Genomic DNA, 16,374 nt, shown 5'->3' on the forward strand with positions numbered 1-16,374 from the left:
ATGACTTTAGTCATGAACAGGCTTTCAAGAATCTTTTAACCCAGGAGCTTATATCCAGACTGGGCTTGATCCACCTTGGAGATGGCTGAGGACTGTGGACAGTGTTGGAATACATCTGCTACTACCATTGACGCTATTTCATCTGCACAAAATAGATATCATCAGTTACCTTCTGCACTATCTCATACATTTCAGCAAAAAAACAATTCACACACAGGTAACCACACATACACATCTACACTCATGCATACGCTCTCCAGCCCCACACCTGACTTACACTCACGATTCATTTTAAACAAATGTTTACATTTTTAGTGTTTTATGGAGTATTGTCAGAGGTAAAAACAGAGCAGAACAAAACTGTTGTTAGTCTGTGTAAACCACAGTTTGTGTAATGCGGGTAGAACATCCTCAATCCCCAGTAAGTAAATCTGATACTTCAAAAGCAGATCATACCTTATAAAAACATTGAAAATCAAAGGAGATTCTGACCACCTTTAGAAAAATGATAAAAAGCATACATTTCCAATTTCCATTCTTTCATAGATGGTGGCTTGAAATCCCTCTGTGGTCCAGAAGTCCTCAGACACCAGACCGTATTTGCACAATATAAGCAGACAGCCTTCTATTCTTCTGTAACTCTTAACATGACATTGTGCAAAGGGCTACCATCCCTCCCTCCACTTCTGAAAAGGGTTGCATATATCTCTGGTAGGCCTAAATAACTTCATTCAAAGATCAAACATACAGAAACTGGATGAAAGTGTACACACCTTGGACACCCTGGTCCTTGCTGAGCATTTGTGCTCCATTTCAATACCTTATGTGGAATAATATAAAAATGAGAGATCGGTGATGTTTAATATTGTATTCTCCAGTAACTAAAATGTGCTGCACTGCTGTCCCTGAATCGTTTAATAATTTGTCAGAAGCTAAAGTTTCTTATGAATCATGCAACTTTGTAGACCACTTCATTTGGTCACTTTTATGGGTAACTCAATGCCTGCATAAGAAAATATAGCCCAATCGTATTTAGCAATCTGATGTTCAGTTGGTAAAGTGCATTATGCAAAGTTGACCATTTTCAATGCTTACTCTTTAAAATAATGTCTTAGGGCCTGTTTACAATCTAGGCTAATGGGATATTCCGCCACAAACGTGACAGATATCCCGTCTGCCATATTACATGTTCCACAGAATATAATGAAACTTGAAATAGGCAGACAAGATATCGAGCACATTTGTGATGGAGTATCCCATCCGTCAAGATCGTAATCAGGCCCTGAGTTCAGAATACCTTAGGAGTTTCTGCCGTAGCTTTAGAAATCAGTTTGCAGTTAACTATCATTTCAACTTATTTCCATGACGGCAGAATGCTCTGAACTTATTTTGTAAATCTAGTATAACAAAGGCTAAGATATGAAATAATGCTGGATAGTCCTCATAGTGTGAGTCAACTCTTGCATGGACACAAGACTAAGCAGGCTTGTGGTGGTCTGCAGATGATAACAAACATTGAGAAGTGTATTAATTCTACTTGCTTTATAATGCTTACATCTTGTTTGTCCAATAGTTATCTCTAAGAGGAAATGTCTCATAAACCTTTGGAACTCTCGAGGTTCAGTAGTAATAGGATCCACATGATCTTCCATACTGTGCAAGGGCTATTGATCTATATTTGCACCAAACGTCTGTCCAATGTTCTCTTCAAGCTCAAAAGACATACTCTGCAACCTTGTTAGACTCCACCACTACAAGCAAATGCATAGCAGAAAGATCCAAACTTATCAAGCTACTTACCTCAGTGCTAAGGATATATGAAGCAGAGATCATTTATCCAGTGTTGGAAGTGGTTTCCTTTGCTTACCCCAATGCGTGGACTTTTCAATTGCTGATTTTTATGGTGCTACCTAGGCACTTTGGCTTCATCACAGTGCTTCCAACAGTGTGAATGGCAGTTTGAGGGTGGTATGCACAGCTCAAGTGTGGCAGCGATAGAGATAAAGTAGCACCAAGCAAACCAGAACAAAGGATGGCAAGCTCCTTTAAGACACAGTTCTGAGGGGGGCTCTCAGCAGCTAACTGTAGTAGATGCTGCCCTGACTCCTCTTTGGGATTTCGCTCACTGTAGTGGTGCCTCTAGACACCCAGGGCAGATTGACCGAATTGTGCACAAAGTACTATTGGACCTTACCATATCTATGGCTGGCGTAGTTAGCTGCTGCATAGACTGCACAATTGGGCCTACAGTAGTGTGGTGGCTTTAAAAGAAGCTGAAGGTCGAAGGAAAAACTGAGGTTACACCAGAGCACACAGTTTAGGAAGGGAACAGCAACAATTACTACTGATGGCTTCCCAGTGTTGCAGATTTGTTTGTTTCAGACAATTAGTGGCAGCAAAAGCAGCTACTGAAGCTGTGGAGTCCATGGCTAGAGCACCTCACAGCCTAGAGTGTCACTCACTTTGTTATATTGTGTTCAGCAGTATCATGTCCACTACTGTGTCATCCTCTTGCTTTTCCACAAGAACCTGCACCACCAGAGTCAGAAAGTGTAAGCAATTCTGTCACAACTGCTACTAAATATGGTTATTGTAGCAACCGCACCAGCCTGGGTACTCGTCAATGACCATGCCACACACAAAACCTGGTCTTACACATCTTTATTGCTCTACATGTAACTGTGAACTCAATATTATATATGAAATCTATTCAACACACACCAGCACTTAAGTCACAGTTCTGCTTAGTCCATCAGGAAGCAAAAGGGTCCTGTCATTGTTATCACACAAGACACTACGGGGGTTATTGTAACTTTGGAGGAGTGTTAATCCGTCCCAAAAGTGACGGTAAAGTGACGGATATACCACCAGCCGTATTACGAGTTCCATAGGATATAATGGACTCGTAATACGTCTGGTGGTAAATCCGTCACTTTTCCGTCACTTTTGGGACGGATTAACACCTCCTCCAAAGGTAGAATAACCCCCTACATCTCTGCCCTGTTTAAATAAACATTTTTTTTTTACAGATATATATAAATTACGCTCCTCTGTAAGTCGTCACAGAGCTCTGATTAAACTCCCAGCTCTTGTCCTCTGAAGCTGTGACAAGAGAGAAAAAACGCCCATAGCGGACACTGGTGATGTAGGGACAGATGCAGTCAAAGAGCTCTCTACAGTCTTGATTGAACCAGTCTCATCTCTGACGTCAAGAACTGATGAATGAGGAGGCAGATGCCTGAAGTGCAAAGAATCTCGCATAATGTACTTCCAGAACGATGAGAAGTCACAATGTGTTGTTTGCCAGTTACAAGTTTGAAAGGTTCAGTATCAAAGAAAGCATCAGTTTACGTTTCCTTTTTTGCCACACCAATACTTGATCTTCTTTATTGAACATAATGTCTTTGACACATTGACGCTTGTTGGCATATACTTTCATCCTTTGTTTACGAGATCTATGTATGACAAAGTTCACCATCTGCTGTAGATCTTTTGTTGGTCCATTGCAATAAGTTGTTCGTCACGGTTCTCCTGAACATTAGGGTGGCAGGACTTTCATCTGTTGTCAAATAAGGGGTCAACCTTTTTAAGGGTGCTCATGTAAAGTTCAGCAACACCATTTGTTTTTGGCCAAAGAGGTGTACTTTTCTGATCATCATCTTGAGATGATTGAGGAAGTCTCTGAAATCTCAACCATTGAAATGCGGGCCACTGTTTGACTTTCGAACTGAAGGTACACACACATATAGCAAAAATGCCATCTAACTTTTTGATGACTCTTTCTTGAGTAATGGATGAGAGTATTCATCGATAATCACTATCAGGGGATAAGCATTGTCAAGAGGACCAAAGAAATAAACAGCAACTCTCTCCCATAAATGTTTTGATAAATCTGACATGTTCAAGGTATGGTGAGTGATTTTGGAAGATATGCAGGTGCACAAATGACAGGCCTTCAGCTCTCTTTCAACTCTTTGATTACGACGAGGAAACCAAACTTTGGGGGTCATTCTGACCATGGCGGTAATTACCGCCATGGCGGAGGTCGGCGGTAGCACCGCCAACAGGCTGGCAGTGCACCGCGGGGCATTCTGACCACGGCGGTTCAGCCGCGGGCAGAAACGGAAAGTCGGCGGTGTACCGCCGACTTTCCGCTGCCCGTCTGAATCCTCCATGGCGGCGGAGCGCGCTCCGCCGCCATGGGGATTCTGACACCCCCTACCGCCATCCTGTTCATGGCGGCTCTCCCGCCATGAACAGGATGGCGGTAGGTGGTGCCGCGGGGCCCCTGGGGGCCCCTGCCGTGCCCATGCCAATGGCATGGGCATGGCAGGGGCCCCCATAAGAGGGCCCCAAAAAGTATTTCAGTGTCTGCCCAGCAGACACTGAAATACGCGACGGGTGCAACTGCACCCGTCGCACCTTCCCACTCCGCCGGCTCAATTCTGAGCCGGCATCCTAGTGGGAAGGTTGATTTGCCCTGGGCTGGCGGGCGGTCTTTTGGCGGCCGCCCGCCAGCCCAGGGCAAATGTCAGAATCACCGCCGCGGTCTTTCGACCGCGGTGCGGTGTTCTGACGGCGGTACCTTGGCGGACGGCCTCCGCCGTCCGCCAAGGTCAGAATGACCCCCTTTGTCTCATAGTACTCGTTTAGTGGCAACAATTCCATGATGTCCTCACGGGCCACTTTAATTACTTATTGTCACATACTCTCTGGTGTGACAATTCTTGAACCACGTAAAACAATACCTTCTTGAGTAATGGAGAATTCATCTTTCACATTATTGAACTTCTAATATTCACTGTCACATGTGAGCTGTCACGAGTGCTGTTTCCAGGATTGATGCCCAATAATGTCTTTCGGTATCAACATATCGCTGTCCGTATTCGTTGCAGTAATAATTTGTTCCAATGAAATAGCAGTAGGGGTGCTGGACATTACAATAACAGTAATGTAGGCTTCAGCTGCTTTGGAGGCACCATGACACTGTACTGGCAATCGTGAAAAGTAGTCAGCAGGAGTTTGATCTTTCCCTGATCGGTGCACAATAGTGTAGTCATATTCTTGTAGTTGCAACCCAGAGGGTTCAATTTTAGGAGGCATATTGGCTTTTGGATTGCATGAGTGAAAGATTTTCCATATAAGAATACGTGGAAATGTTCACAAGCCCACAAAATTGCTAAACTCCTCTTCTCAGGCTGTGAATAGGCACATTAAGTTTGCGAAATAATTCTGCTTGCATATGCCACAATTTGCCTTCGAGCATTTGGGTGTCCACTGTGTTTGGCAATAATCATGCCCAGTCGGATCGGGCTTGTATCAACTACAACCTCTGTATGAAGCTTTGATTCAAAGTAGGCCATTTCAGTGGCATTCTCAATTGCATGTTTGATTTTTTTTAAACATTGTTCACATTCACATGACCAGTAGAATGAAGCATTTCTTTTTATTAAGTCTCTCAAGGGAGCACTGACTGTGGCAAATGTCACATATGTATCAGGAACAGTAACTGGCCATGACAAGGAATGAACATATCGTGCTAACAATCTTTAGGGGACTGGTGGCTGACAAAGCTTGTACTTTAGTGGCTCTGGTGACATACCCCCATTAGAAAAGATATAGCTAAAGAATTTGAGTTTTGTTTTGTTAAACTCACATTTCTCAGCATTCAGAGTCAAACCTGCTTCAGCAGGTAAACAACACACTTGGGTAAGAGCTTAATCATGTTCCTTTTAAGTAGCCTCAAAAACCAGCATGTCACTCTAATTAAAGCATTCATGACAGGTTCTATGATAAGTCAAATGACATCTTGAAAAAGTGCTGTAACTGGGGGAACACCGAAACTCAAGCATTTATGTCTGAACAAACCAATTTGAGCTGAAAAGATGCTAATGTAACTGCAATTTTCTTCGAGTTCCAACTGATGATATCCTTTGTTCAGATCAAGGCGAAAGAATACTTTGGCACCATTTCGCTGTGAGATCATGTCAGCAATGGTCTTTGCACAAGACCTTGTTGCTTGACAAAGAACTTCAAACCAAGGTTGTGAAATGTGTCATGACCCTTCAGTAGCAGACCATAAAGGGGGGTAAATCAACCATAGAACTTGTCTTGTGTTTCTTCTAATGGCTTTCTAAATAATTTCTAGACTCTGGTGTTCAATCTGACCTAATCTGAGTATCCATGAAGCTCTGTCTTCAGGTTAGCATCAACAGTCAAAAGTCAGATGAAAAGAGTCAATGAGATCGCAGGGAAATATCTTAGGTCTTTCTTTAATGTTACTCAAAACAACTGAGACACGATATCTATCCTTAGCAGAGGTCTCGAATACTAATTAGGTTCACTCTGCTACCAAAGTCTCCTCATTCTATTGCAATCAGGATTTTCCTCCTCTTTGTTTTCCATCTTCCTCGTTGAATACTCCTCTTAAGACTGCTGCTGCTGATTTTATAGAGATATTTGACTATGAAAGAATACTAACTGCTCGGAATCCTCAGGATTCCAAGAGGGCTACGAAAGTCAAACTTTGAGGTGGGACAGAAGGTTTGCTTGCCTTTCCCAATGCTTGCCCACCCAAAAGTTGTTAGTCCGATTTTGTCCTTGGTTCTTTGGGCCCGTTGTTATAACTAAACAAATCAATCCATTCTCCCTTAGGCTACGTTTTGCTAACACTTGGAAAACTCACACTAATATTCATGTCTCAAGTAAAAGCCTGCTGTATCAGATTTTTTTTTCAGATTTCTCCTCTTCTTTCTGTCATGGTAATTAGGGAACCAAAATATTAGATCAGCAAGATTCGTGACTCAAATTTTCAGAGGACGTTTGCAGTTCTTTGTTCACTTGAAAAACTATCTTGCTAGTGGGCGTTCTTGGGTTCCTGCCTCTTCAGCCCGAGAACCTAAGACTGGCATGCTAATTTCTTATCTCCTGACAAAGTTGAGCACTTGGGAGGGTGGTATACTGTTGTATATGCGGCTTCTCGGACACCTATGTGCCAAGAATTGAACATAGATGGCTTTGAGATGGGAGAGTTTCTCACCTGGGCTCGTTTACTTTCATGCTCCTGGCTGATGCGCCTTCAGCTTCAAAATGGCAATCACTTGACTGAGGGTTTTCAGCTGCTATTAGGCAACTCCTCAGCTAGTACACTTTGGGGGTCATTCTGACCCTGGCGGTAGACTACCGCCAGGCCAACGACCGCGGATGCACCGCCAATAGGCTGGCGGTGCATCCATGGGCATTCTGACCGCGGCGGTACCGCCGCGGTCAGAAACGGAAAACCGGCGGTGTCCCGCCGGTTTCCCGCTGCCCTGGGGAATCCTCCATGGCGGCGCTGCAGGCAGCGCCGCCATGGGGATTCCGACCCCCTTACCACCAGCCTGGCTCTGGCGGTTTTGACCGCCAGAACCTGGCTGGCGGTAACGGGTGTTGCGGGGCCCCTGGGGGCCCCTGCAGTGCCCATGCCACTGGCATGGGCACTGCAGGGGCCCCCTAACAGGGCCCCACCAAGATTTTCAGTGTCTGCCAAGCAGACGCTGAAAATCGCGACGGGTGCAACTGCACCCATCGCACCCCTTCCACTCCGCCGGCTCCATTCGGAGCCGGCATCCTCATGGAAGGGGGTTTCCCGCTGGGCTGGCGGGCGGCCTTCTGGCGGTCGCCCGCCAGCCCAGCGGGAAACTCAGCATTACCGCAGCGGTCTTCTGACCGCGCAGCGGTATTCTGACGGCGGAATACCCCCTTTATGTTTTCATATACTTTTCCTTTCCTTTTTATCATGACTTCTCCTCTCTTGTTTTCTTCCTGACCTTCTACAAGATTTCTTGTCAGATGGTGTTTTGATGTTATTTCTTTTCCTGTTCTTTTACTATTTAAAGGCCTCAGTCTGATTGGAGGGTGCGCATAACAAGGCTGTGTTCCTTCACTCTTTCCTCACTTCTTCCAGATATTAATTATGACTCTCCATTCTTGGGACTTCATGACCCTTCATTCCTGACTCCTCGTTTTTCCTACCCTATGAAACCTAATCAGCGGGGAGGTTTTTTATGTCTTTGGCTTTTTCCTCCTGAGAAAGTTGCAGCTTCACAGGGGCACCTGCCTACCACACATTTTATTGTGTGATAACATTGTGGGTTCCAGAAACAGTTGCCCATACTTCAGACAGGAAAGACCTGGAATGGTTTATGGGTAAGTGTCTAGCCTTGAACATCTTGCTAGGCAGGGTTCATAGAATTCAAATCCACTACCCAAACTTAGGGACATTAGCCATTCAAATATTATTTACTTTGTTACCCCCTAATCTGCCTGGGATCCTGAACTGTGGGAATTATATTGTCAAGTATATGGTCAAGCATGGAAGCATTAGTGCCTGGAGGTTGTATTCACCCTCTAGGACAAGTGGAAGAATCAATGACACTAAGGCCCATATTTATACTTTTTTAGCGCTGCATTGGAGTCATTTTTTTATGCAGAAGCGGTGCAAACTTGCAAAATACAATTGTATTTTGTACGTTTGTGACGCTTTTGCGTCAAAAAGCAACGCAAATGCGGCGCAAAAAAAAGTATAAATATGGGCCTAAGGACCTCATTATGACATTGGCGGTAAATCCCACTTACCGGCATGCTGACTGCCGCCAACATTCCACCGCCACCGCGGATATCCCTTCACCATATTATGACACACACACAACAATCCGACAGAATACAGCCACGTACACAGGTCCAAAGGTCAGTGATAAACTGGCGGTATCAAAACTCACACCGTTACACCAACAGAACTACACCCACAACATTATGACACACGAATCACCACAGCAGACATTCAACCACGGTAAACCATTGATGGTACATACCGCCACGCTCAAAATACACACACTCAAACAAAACAACACCCCATTGGACAATTCAAACTACACACACCTGACACCTATACACACACCACACCCACACACCCACACCACTATAAAACACACACCCACACAACCCACAACCCTTTACAGCTACAAACCATTCCCAACAGAGAGGGGAGGCAAGACAACTCATACAACCAGAGCCACATATCACCATCACCTATACACCACCCACGCACCTCACAACACACACCTCAACACATCACCCTACACACCCTCACCCACACTATTCACACAACACCAATGACACCACAACAACACCCTCGATTCTCTGAGGAGGAGCTAAAGTTCATGGTGGAGGAAATCATCCAGGTAGAGCCACATCTATTAGGAGCACAGGTGCAGCAGATATCCATTGCTAGGAAGATGGAGCTATGGCGTAGGATTGTGGACAGGGTCAACGTCGTGGGAAAGTACCCAAGAACAAGGGATGACATCAGGAAGAGGTGGAACGACCTACGGGGGAAGGTACGTTCCAATGCAGCAAGACACCAACTCGCAGTACAGAGGACTGGAGGTGGACCTCCACCTCCTCTCCACAACTAACAACATGGGAAGAGCAAATCTTAGCAATCATGCATCCTGAGAGCCTGTCAGGAGTAGCAGGAGGACTGGACTCTGGTAAGTCAACTCTTTACTACTTTCACCTGCATGCTATTTCATACCCCCACCCTCACCCTCACTCCCATCACTCCCATCACTCCACCACCTCCCACACACCCCACATCCCAACCCACTCATCTCAATGCCAAGCCCTGCATGCCATACCAATGCATGAACATCACTCACAGACCTGCATGGACACCTATCACTAAAGTATGCACACTAGAGAGAATCAGCTAGCCTACCACATAACAACTCACACAAGGTAAAGCTACCAGGGCAATAACAACCATAGAGGGCAACCCACCCATGCACAATATGTCACACACAGAAAGAATAACACTGAATTTACTTTCCAACAGGTATTCTAGCCAATGTAACGGGAGAAGAGGTGCCAGCAACATCCAGTTCCCCCACAGAAGAGGCCCACAGTGATGAGAGCGGCTCTGCTCGCCTGGATCTGGATGTCCAACCTGGCCCATCAGGGACCTCCGGACAGTCAGTTATCCAGCCACAGTCACACACCACCACAGAGCCTCCCCCCTCAGGAAACACCACCACAGCACCCACCCAGCGTGCCCATACCTCTGTCGCCAGGACATGTCAATCAGCAGTGTGCCCACCACTACAGTGACACCAGGGCACACCACCAACCCAAGACAATCAGGGACCTGGGGACAGTGGCAGTGGGCACACCGTTCAGGGGACAGAGGCACAGGACAACAGGGAAGCTGGGAGGACTGCTGTGCGCCAGGGGGAGGACAGGGCCAGGGAACCGACCCTCCAGGAGGCACTCACCAAGATCCTAGGAGCATACCAACATTCCCAGGATATGCTGGGACGGATCCTGGACAATGTGCAGGAGAACAAGCGGCTGCAGGAGGAACAGTACCAGGGGATTCAGGGAGGACTTGAAGGCCATTACTACCACCCTGGTTTCCATTGCAGGGGTGCTGGAAGACATGGCCAACATAATGAGGGAGTCAGTGTCACACTAGGGGTCCCCTGCCACTAGACAGACTACTGAACAGCCCTCCACCTCTGCTGCCGCTAGTGGACAGGAGGCCCCTCCACAGGACAAACAGGCCACCAGCACCCCTCCCCCTGCAGAAGGAGAACCACCCCGCAAACATTCCCTACGATCCAGGCAGAAACCAGAGACTATTGACAAGACCCCCAACAGGAAATGAGACTCTCCTGATTGTCACCCTTGTCTCCCATAAGTCACCCTGTCCACCTTGAACTGCCATTGCTCCCCTTCCTATGCCCCCTTTGACAATGCACCTGTGCTACAAATTGACTGGAACTATACCCTGGACTTTCTTCCATCATCACCCCAGCCCATTGCACTTCTCCCTTTTCTTCATAGCACTGCAATAAACACACTTTGAAAAAATACAAGTATGGAGTATATCAAATGATTGAAGTATGTATTTGTCTAACAAGGTTTAAACATTGCAATTCAACTGTACAGTAATGTTTACATAGGAAAGACCTGTAGCTGGCTGCAGTGAACACACCAGGAGTGATAGTGGGGCACCAACATCTGCAAAAAGAGTTGCCAAAGGGTACAGTGAGTGGCCATACAAGTGGAAAATCACAGCCTGCCAGTGACAATGTGAAACAAAAAACTGACAATGAAATGTGAAGTAACACTGTCTTACCTGTGTGTCATTGGAAGTATTGTCTAATCACTGCAGTTCTGTTGTACTCATCCTCATCCTCTGCCTCCTCATCTCATTGTCCACAGGGTCCACTGCTGCCACACAACCATCTCCAGCTTCCTCCTCCTGCAGAAAGGGCACATGGCATCATGCCACGATTATCTGGCAGACCTTCTTGGGTGAGTAGCACAGGGATCCACCAGTCAGATGGAGGCATCGAAACCTGGCCTTCAGGAGGCTAAATGTACGTTCAATGATCCTTCTTCTTCTCCCATGTGCCTCATTGTAACGTTCCTCAGCCCTTGTCCTGGGATTCCTCACAGGTGTCAGTAGCCATGATAGGTTGGGGTAACCTGAGTCACCTGCAAATATTGTTGGACAACTGTTAGCCACACACTATCCCTTATGACCCACAACATACACATACACCAACATCCACTGGGTGGGAACCAGGACTCACCTATTAGCCACACACAGTGCCTCTGTAGTTGGCCCATCACATTTGGGATGCTGCTATTCCTCACGATAAAGGCATCATGCACCAACCCAGGATATTTAGCATTGACATGGGAGATGTACTGGTCGGCCAAACACACCATCTGCACATTCATCGAGTGAAAACTTTTTTGATTTCTGAAGACCTGTTCATTTTGCCGGGGGCAGACAAATGCAATATGTGTTTCATCAATCGCCCCAATTGTGTGGGGGATATGTCCCATTGCATAGAAGTTAGCCTTCAACAAGGGCAAATCCTCCACCTGGGGGAAAACAATGTAGCTGCACATGTGTTTAATCAGGGCAGCCAACACTCTGGCCAGCACAATTGAGAACATTGGCTGTGGCATTCCTGCTGCCAAGCTCACTGTCACTTGGAACGAACCAGTTGCTAAGAAATGGAGCACAGATAGGACTTGCACAAGAGGGGGGAATCCCTGTGGGGTGACGGATAGCAGATATCAGGTCAGGCTCCATTTGGGCACTCAGCTCCATGATTGTGGCCCTGTCAAGTCTGTAGGTGAGGATAATGTGCCTGTCCTCCATTGTTGCCAAGTCCACCAGGGGTCTGTACAAGAGGGAAGGCTCCAACTCCTATTCATCCGCAGTAGTTGCAATCTATGGGGCAAAAGAGTGAAGAGCCAGTCATAAACTGTACATTGTAGCCACTACAGTTCAATGCATGATGTGAATTTTGAATGTATTAGTTGTATATGTCCTTTATGTATAATTATGATCTGTGACGCAGTTATGTTCCATGCACTGCCCCCCCCACACCTTAAATGGCGTCCACCTGTCATGTATGGGGGGACAGGTTGAAGTGAGGTAATTCCGCTGACATTGTGCGCCGTTGCAGGAGGCAGTCGGGATCCGCTGTGCAACGCCTCATTGGATAATATTGTTCCCTATGGAGTACAGTGGCCAATGGTGATGTTCGCCAGCGGTGACGGTATGCACCGCCGCAGACGTAACTGACATTTTCTTTTTGTTCACTCACTTGTTACCTGACCTTCAACAGGAGAAGATCTACTCTGCATGTGCTGCTGTGACCTGTGTCTGGAACCTACCATGGCCCGTGTGACTGGGGAAAGGGCCCCTGCATTCACGTCGGTGGAGTTGGAGAGACTAGTGGATGAGGTCCTACCCCAGTACGGACTGCTGTATGGACCTCCAGACCAACAGGTGAGTACACTGTGAGCATGATGCATGGGGCATGAATGCATGGTGTGCTGTGTATGAAGGCCTCGTGTAGGGGGGGTTGGTGGATGGGCCCTGGGCAGCGTGCAGCATGTATGCTGGGCCATGTCTGTGTGAAAGGGGATGGGAAGGGCTATGGTGGGCTATGAGTGTAACAGGCAGGACGGTCTAACTAATACCTTTCCCTGTGTATATTTCCTCTGCAGGTCAGCGTCCATCAAAAGAAGGGTATATGGCGTGCCATCGCCAAGGACGTGCGGACCTTGGGGATCTACGGCAGGCGGAGCACCCACTGTCAGAAACGGTGGGAGGACCTGAGACATTGGGCACGGAAGACGGCGGAGGCCCAGCTGGGGATGGCCTCCCAACGAAGAAGGGGTGCCCGTCGAACCCTGACCACTGATACTGGCAGTGGCCTATCCGGAGCTGGATGGGCACTTGAGGGCATCACAGCAGCCACAAGGGGGTGAGTACATTGCCAGTTATTACAACTTACGCCTGGTGGGGTGGAATCTGGGTGGGGGATGTGTGTCTGTGGGTGCCCCTAGGCCAGGCCTGACATTGCAGAGTAGGTCCCATGTTGGACGGGGATCTGATGTGAAATTCCTCCAACCTAGCTAGTAGCCATCTACTACTGGGCAGGGCTGTGTGGGTCCCAGGCATGATGCAGTTGGCGGTATGTGTCCCTCCCCATGCCCTGGTGACTAGCATTGTTACTGGTAGTTTATTGCATAGTGCGTAGGGCTGTTCCCTGTGTGTGAGGTGGTATGTACACCAACGGTGGTGTTGGTGCAGCCATTGACCCAGTGTATCCTTTGTCTCTTCCCCCCCATTTTGTTTTGTCACCCTGTCCCTATGTGCATTAGCATCATCTGGCAGAGGAGCAGAGGCACCAGCGACGGAGGTCCCTGCATCCCACAGGACCCAGGAGGCAGAGTCCACAGATGCTGAGGGCACCAGTGGGACGGAGGACGAGGGGAGCACCACGGCGGAGACTGGAAGGGACAGTTCAGACGTGGATACCTTCTCCGATGGAAGCTCCCTGGTGGTGGCGGACACCTCTGTGCCCACCCCAGCTACAGGTACAGCCACCACCACCCGTACCAGCACCACCCTCCCAGCAGTCCCTCATTGAGTTGCCCGTGCCCGCTCACCCAGGAGGGTGGACATCTCCTTTGCCCTTGGCACCTCAGGCCCTGCCCTAGTGAGCCCTGCTGCCCTGAGTGAGGAGGCTATTGACCTCCTGAGATACAACTCTGTTGGGCAGTCAACCATTGTGAATGCCATCCAGGGGCTGGCAGCCCAAATGCAACAGACCAATGCATTTCTGGAGGGCATTCACACTGGCTTGGCGGCCCAACAGAGATCAATCCAGGCTCTGGCCTCCTCTCTGATGGCAGCTATTGTCCCTGTTTCCACCCTCCAACTTCCTCTCCCAACACCATTCCCCTCAACCCCAACCTATCCCAAGCACACAGGCAGACGAGCATGCACACAGGACAACACACTAGAGTGGCATAGGCAAACACAGGCACCACACTTCATCCCACAGGCACTCACACAAATACCAGTCAGATGCAGACATACCAACATCTACTGCCTCCACTGTGGCCCCCTCCTCCTCCACCTTCCGTCCCAGTTGCATCTACACTCACACCTGCATGCACTACATCCTCATCCACTACCTCCATCACCAGCACACCTATCAGAAGACACACCTCACTGGCAGTCACCACCCCAACAGTCATGCACATGTCCCCTCTGTCTTCTCCCACTGTGTCTGTGACCCCTTCGCCCAAAGCATACAAACGCAAGCACTCAGACACCCAACAGCCATCCACCTCACAACAGCATCCAGCCCATGCACCTTCACACAAACACAGCAGACAGACACCTCCTACAACTACTCCCTCTTCCTCCACTCCCAGACCTTCTCCCTCTTCAAGCCCCAATGTCCCTAAGAAGCTTTTCCTCTCCACCATTGGCCTCTTCCCTACCCCTCCCCCATCCTTCATGTCTGGCCAGGGTGGCTAAAATCCAGGCAAGCACCTCAGCCACCCAGTCCAAGGGCCCAGTAATGTCCACAGCAACTCATGGTGGTAAAGGATCCCGGGCACAAGGCAACCATACAGAAAGGGTGCCTGCCCAAAGTGCTGCCAGGAAGGGCAAGGAGTCCTCCCCAGATGCTGCCATGAAGGTCAAGGTGCCACCCCCATCTGCTGCCAGGAAGGTCAAGGTGCCACCCCCATCTGCTGCCAGGAAGGGCAAGGGGCCTGCACCAGCAGGCAGAAAGGACAAGGGGCCTGGTGCTGGGACTCAGTTGGAGCCCCCACCACCAAACATGGTGGTGCAGCCATCTGAGGCTGCAGGGGATGGGCAGGAGACTCCCCCAACACCACCACCAGTAGCAGCAGCACCAGCACCACCACCAGCAGTGGGCAGCCGTCCAAGGCTGCAGGAGATCGGCAGGAGCCTCCCCCAACCACCACCACCAGCAGCACCACCACCAGCAGTGGACAGCTGTCCGAGGTTGCAGGGGGTGGGCAGGAGCCTCCCCCACCCACCACCACCAGCAGCAGCACCAGTGCGCAGCCGTGCGAGGCTGCAGGGGATGGGCAGGAGCCTCCCCCCCACCAGGAGCAGCACCAGTGGACCGCCATCTGAGGCTGCAAGGGATGAGCTGGAGCCTCTCCCCACCACCACCAGCAGTGGGCAGCCGTCCGAGGCTGCAGGGGAAGGGCTGGAGTCTCCCCCAGCCACCAGCAGCAGCACCACCACTGAGCAGGCGTCACCGCCGGCGGACAGTCTGTAGTCCTGCGTCCATGGGCTGTTGTGCAGTCTGCCCCCTGCAAATCCTGTGGGTATGAGACCCACCTGAGAGACTGTGACCTTGCACTCCCAAAGATCTGCATCAAGGGGCTTGATGCCCCCTCCAGAACAAGTGGGTATGGCACCCACTCACCCCATCCTCTCCAGGATGAAGATCACAGGACATGATGACCCTCCAGAACCAGTGATAAAGACACCCACTTGAGAGACTGTGGCCTTGCACTCCCAAAGGACCAAGCACAGGGCAAGTTGCCCCCTCCAGAGCATGGGGGCAAGTCACCCACTTGAGAGACTGTGGCCTTGTACTCCCCAGGACAAAGCAGTGGGCAAATCACCCACTTGAGAGACTGTGGCCTTGCACTCCCCATGACAGCGCACAGGGCATGTTGCCCCATCCAGGACCAGTGGTGTTTTTCCATCTGCCGGGTGAGGTGCCCCCGATCCCCATCCCCCTGAGGTGACTGCCTATTTTCAAACTGATGTCCCTGCAGTGTTCCCTTTGTGTTGTTGCAGGAGTCAAGTGGGGCCTTGGACTTTGTAATGTGGCCCTGTGGCCCACGGAGATTGAGGACTGGGCAGTGTCCCTTGATTTTTACATATGTATATACTTTTAGATTGGATGTACGTATTTCTACGTTATTTATATTATTACACTCACTTTCATCTATTCCTGTGGT

At 48.8% G+C, this 16,374-nt stretch overlaps 1 protein-coding gene across 2 annotated transcripts in view; it reads right to left on the minus strand.

Moving 5' to 3' along the window:
• PER3 (period circadian regulator 3) overlaps positions 1-16,374 on the minus strand; it is a 476,770-nt gene that overhangs the window by 315,054 nt on the left and 145,342 nt on the right. The window lies entirely within an intron of this gene.

This window comes from Pleurodeles waltl, chromosome 6 (genome assembly GCF_031143425.1).
Source record: "Pleurodeles waltl isolate 20211129_DDA chromosome 6, aPleWal1.hap1.20221129, whole genome shotgun sequence".
NCBI lineage: Eukaryota > Metazoa > Chordata > Amphibia > Caudata > Salamandridae > Pleurodeles > Pleurodeles waltl.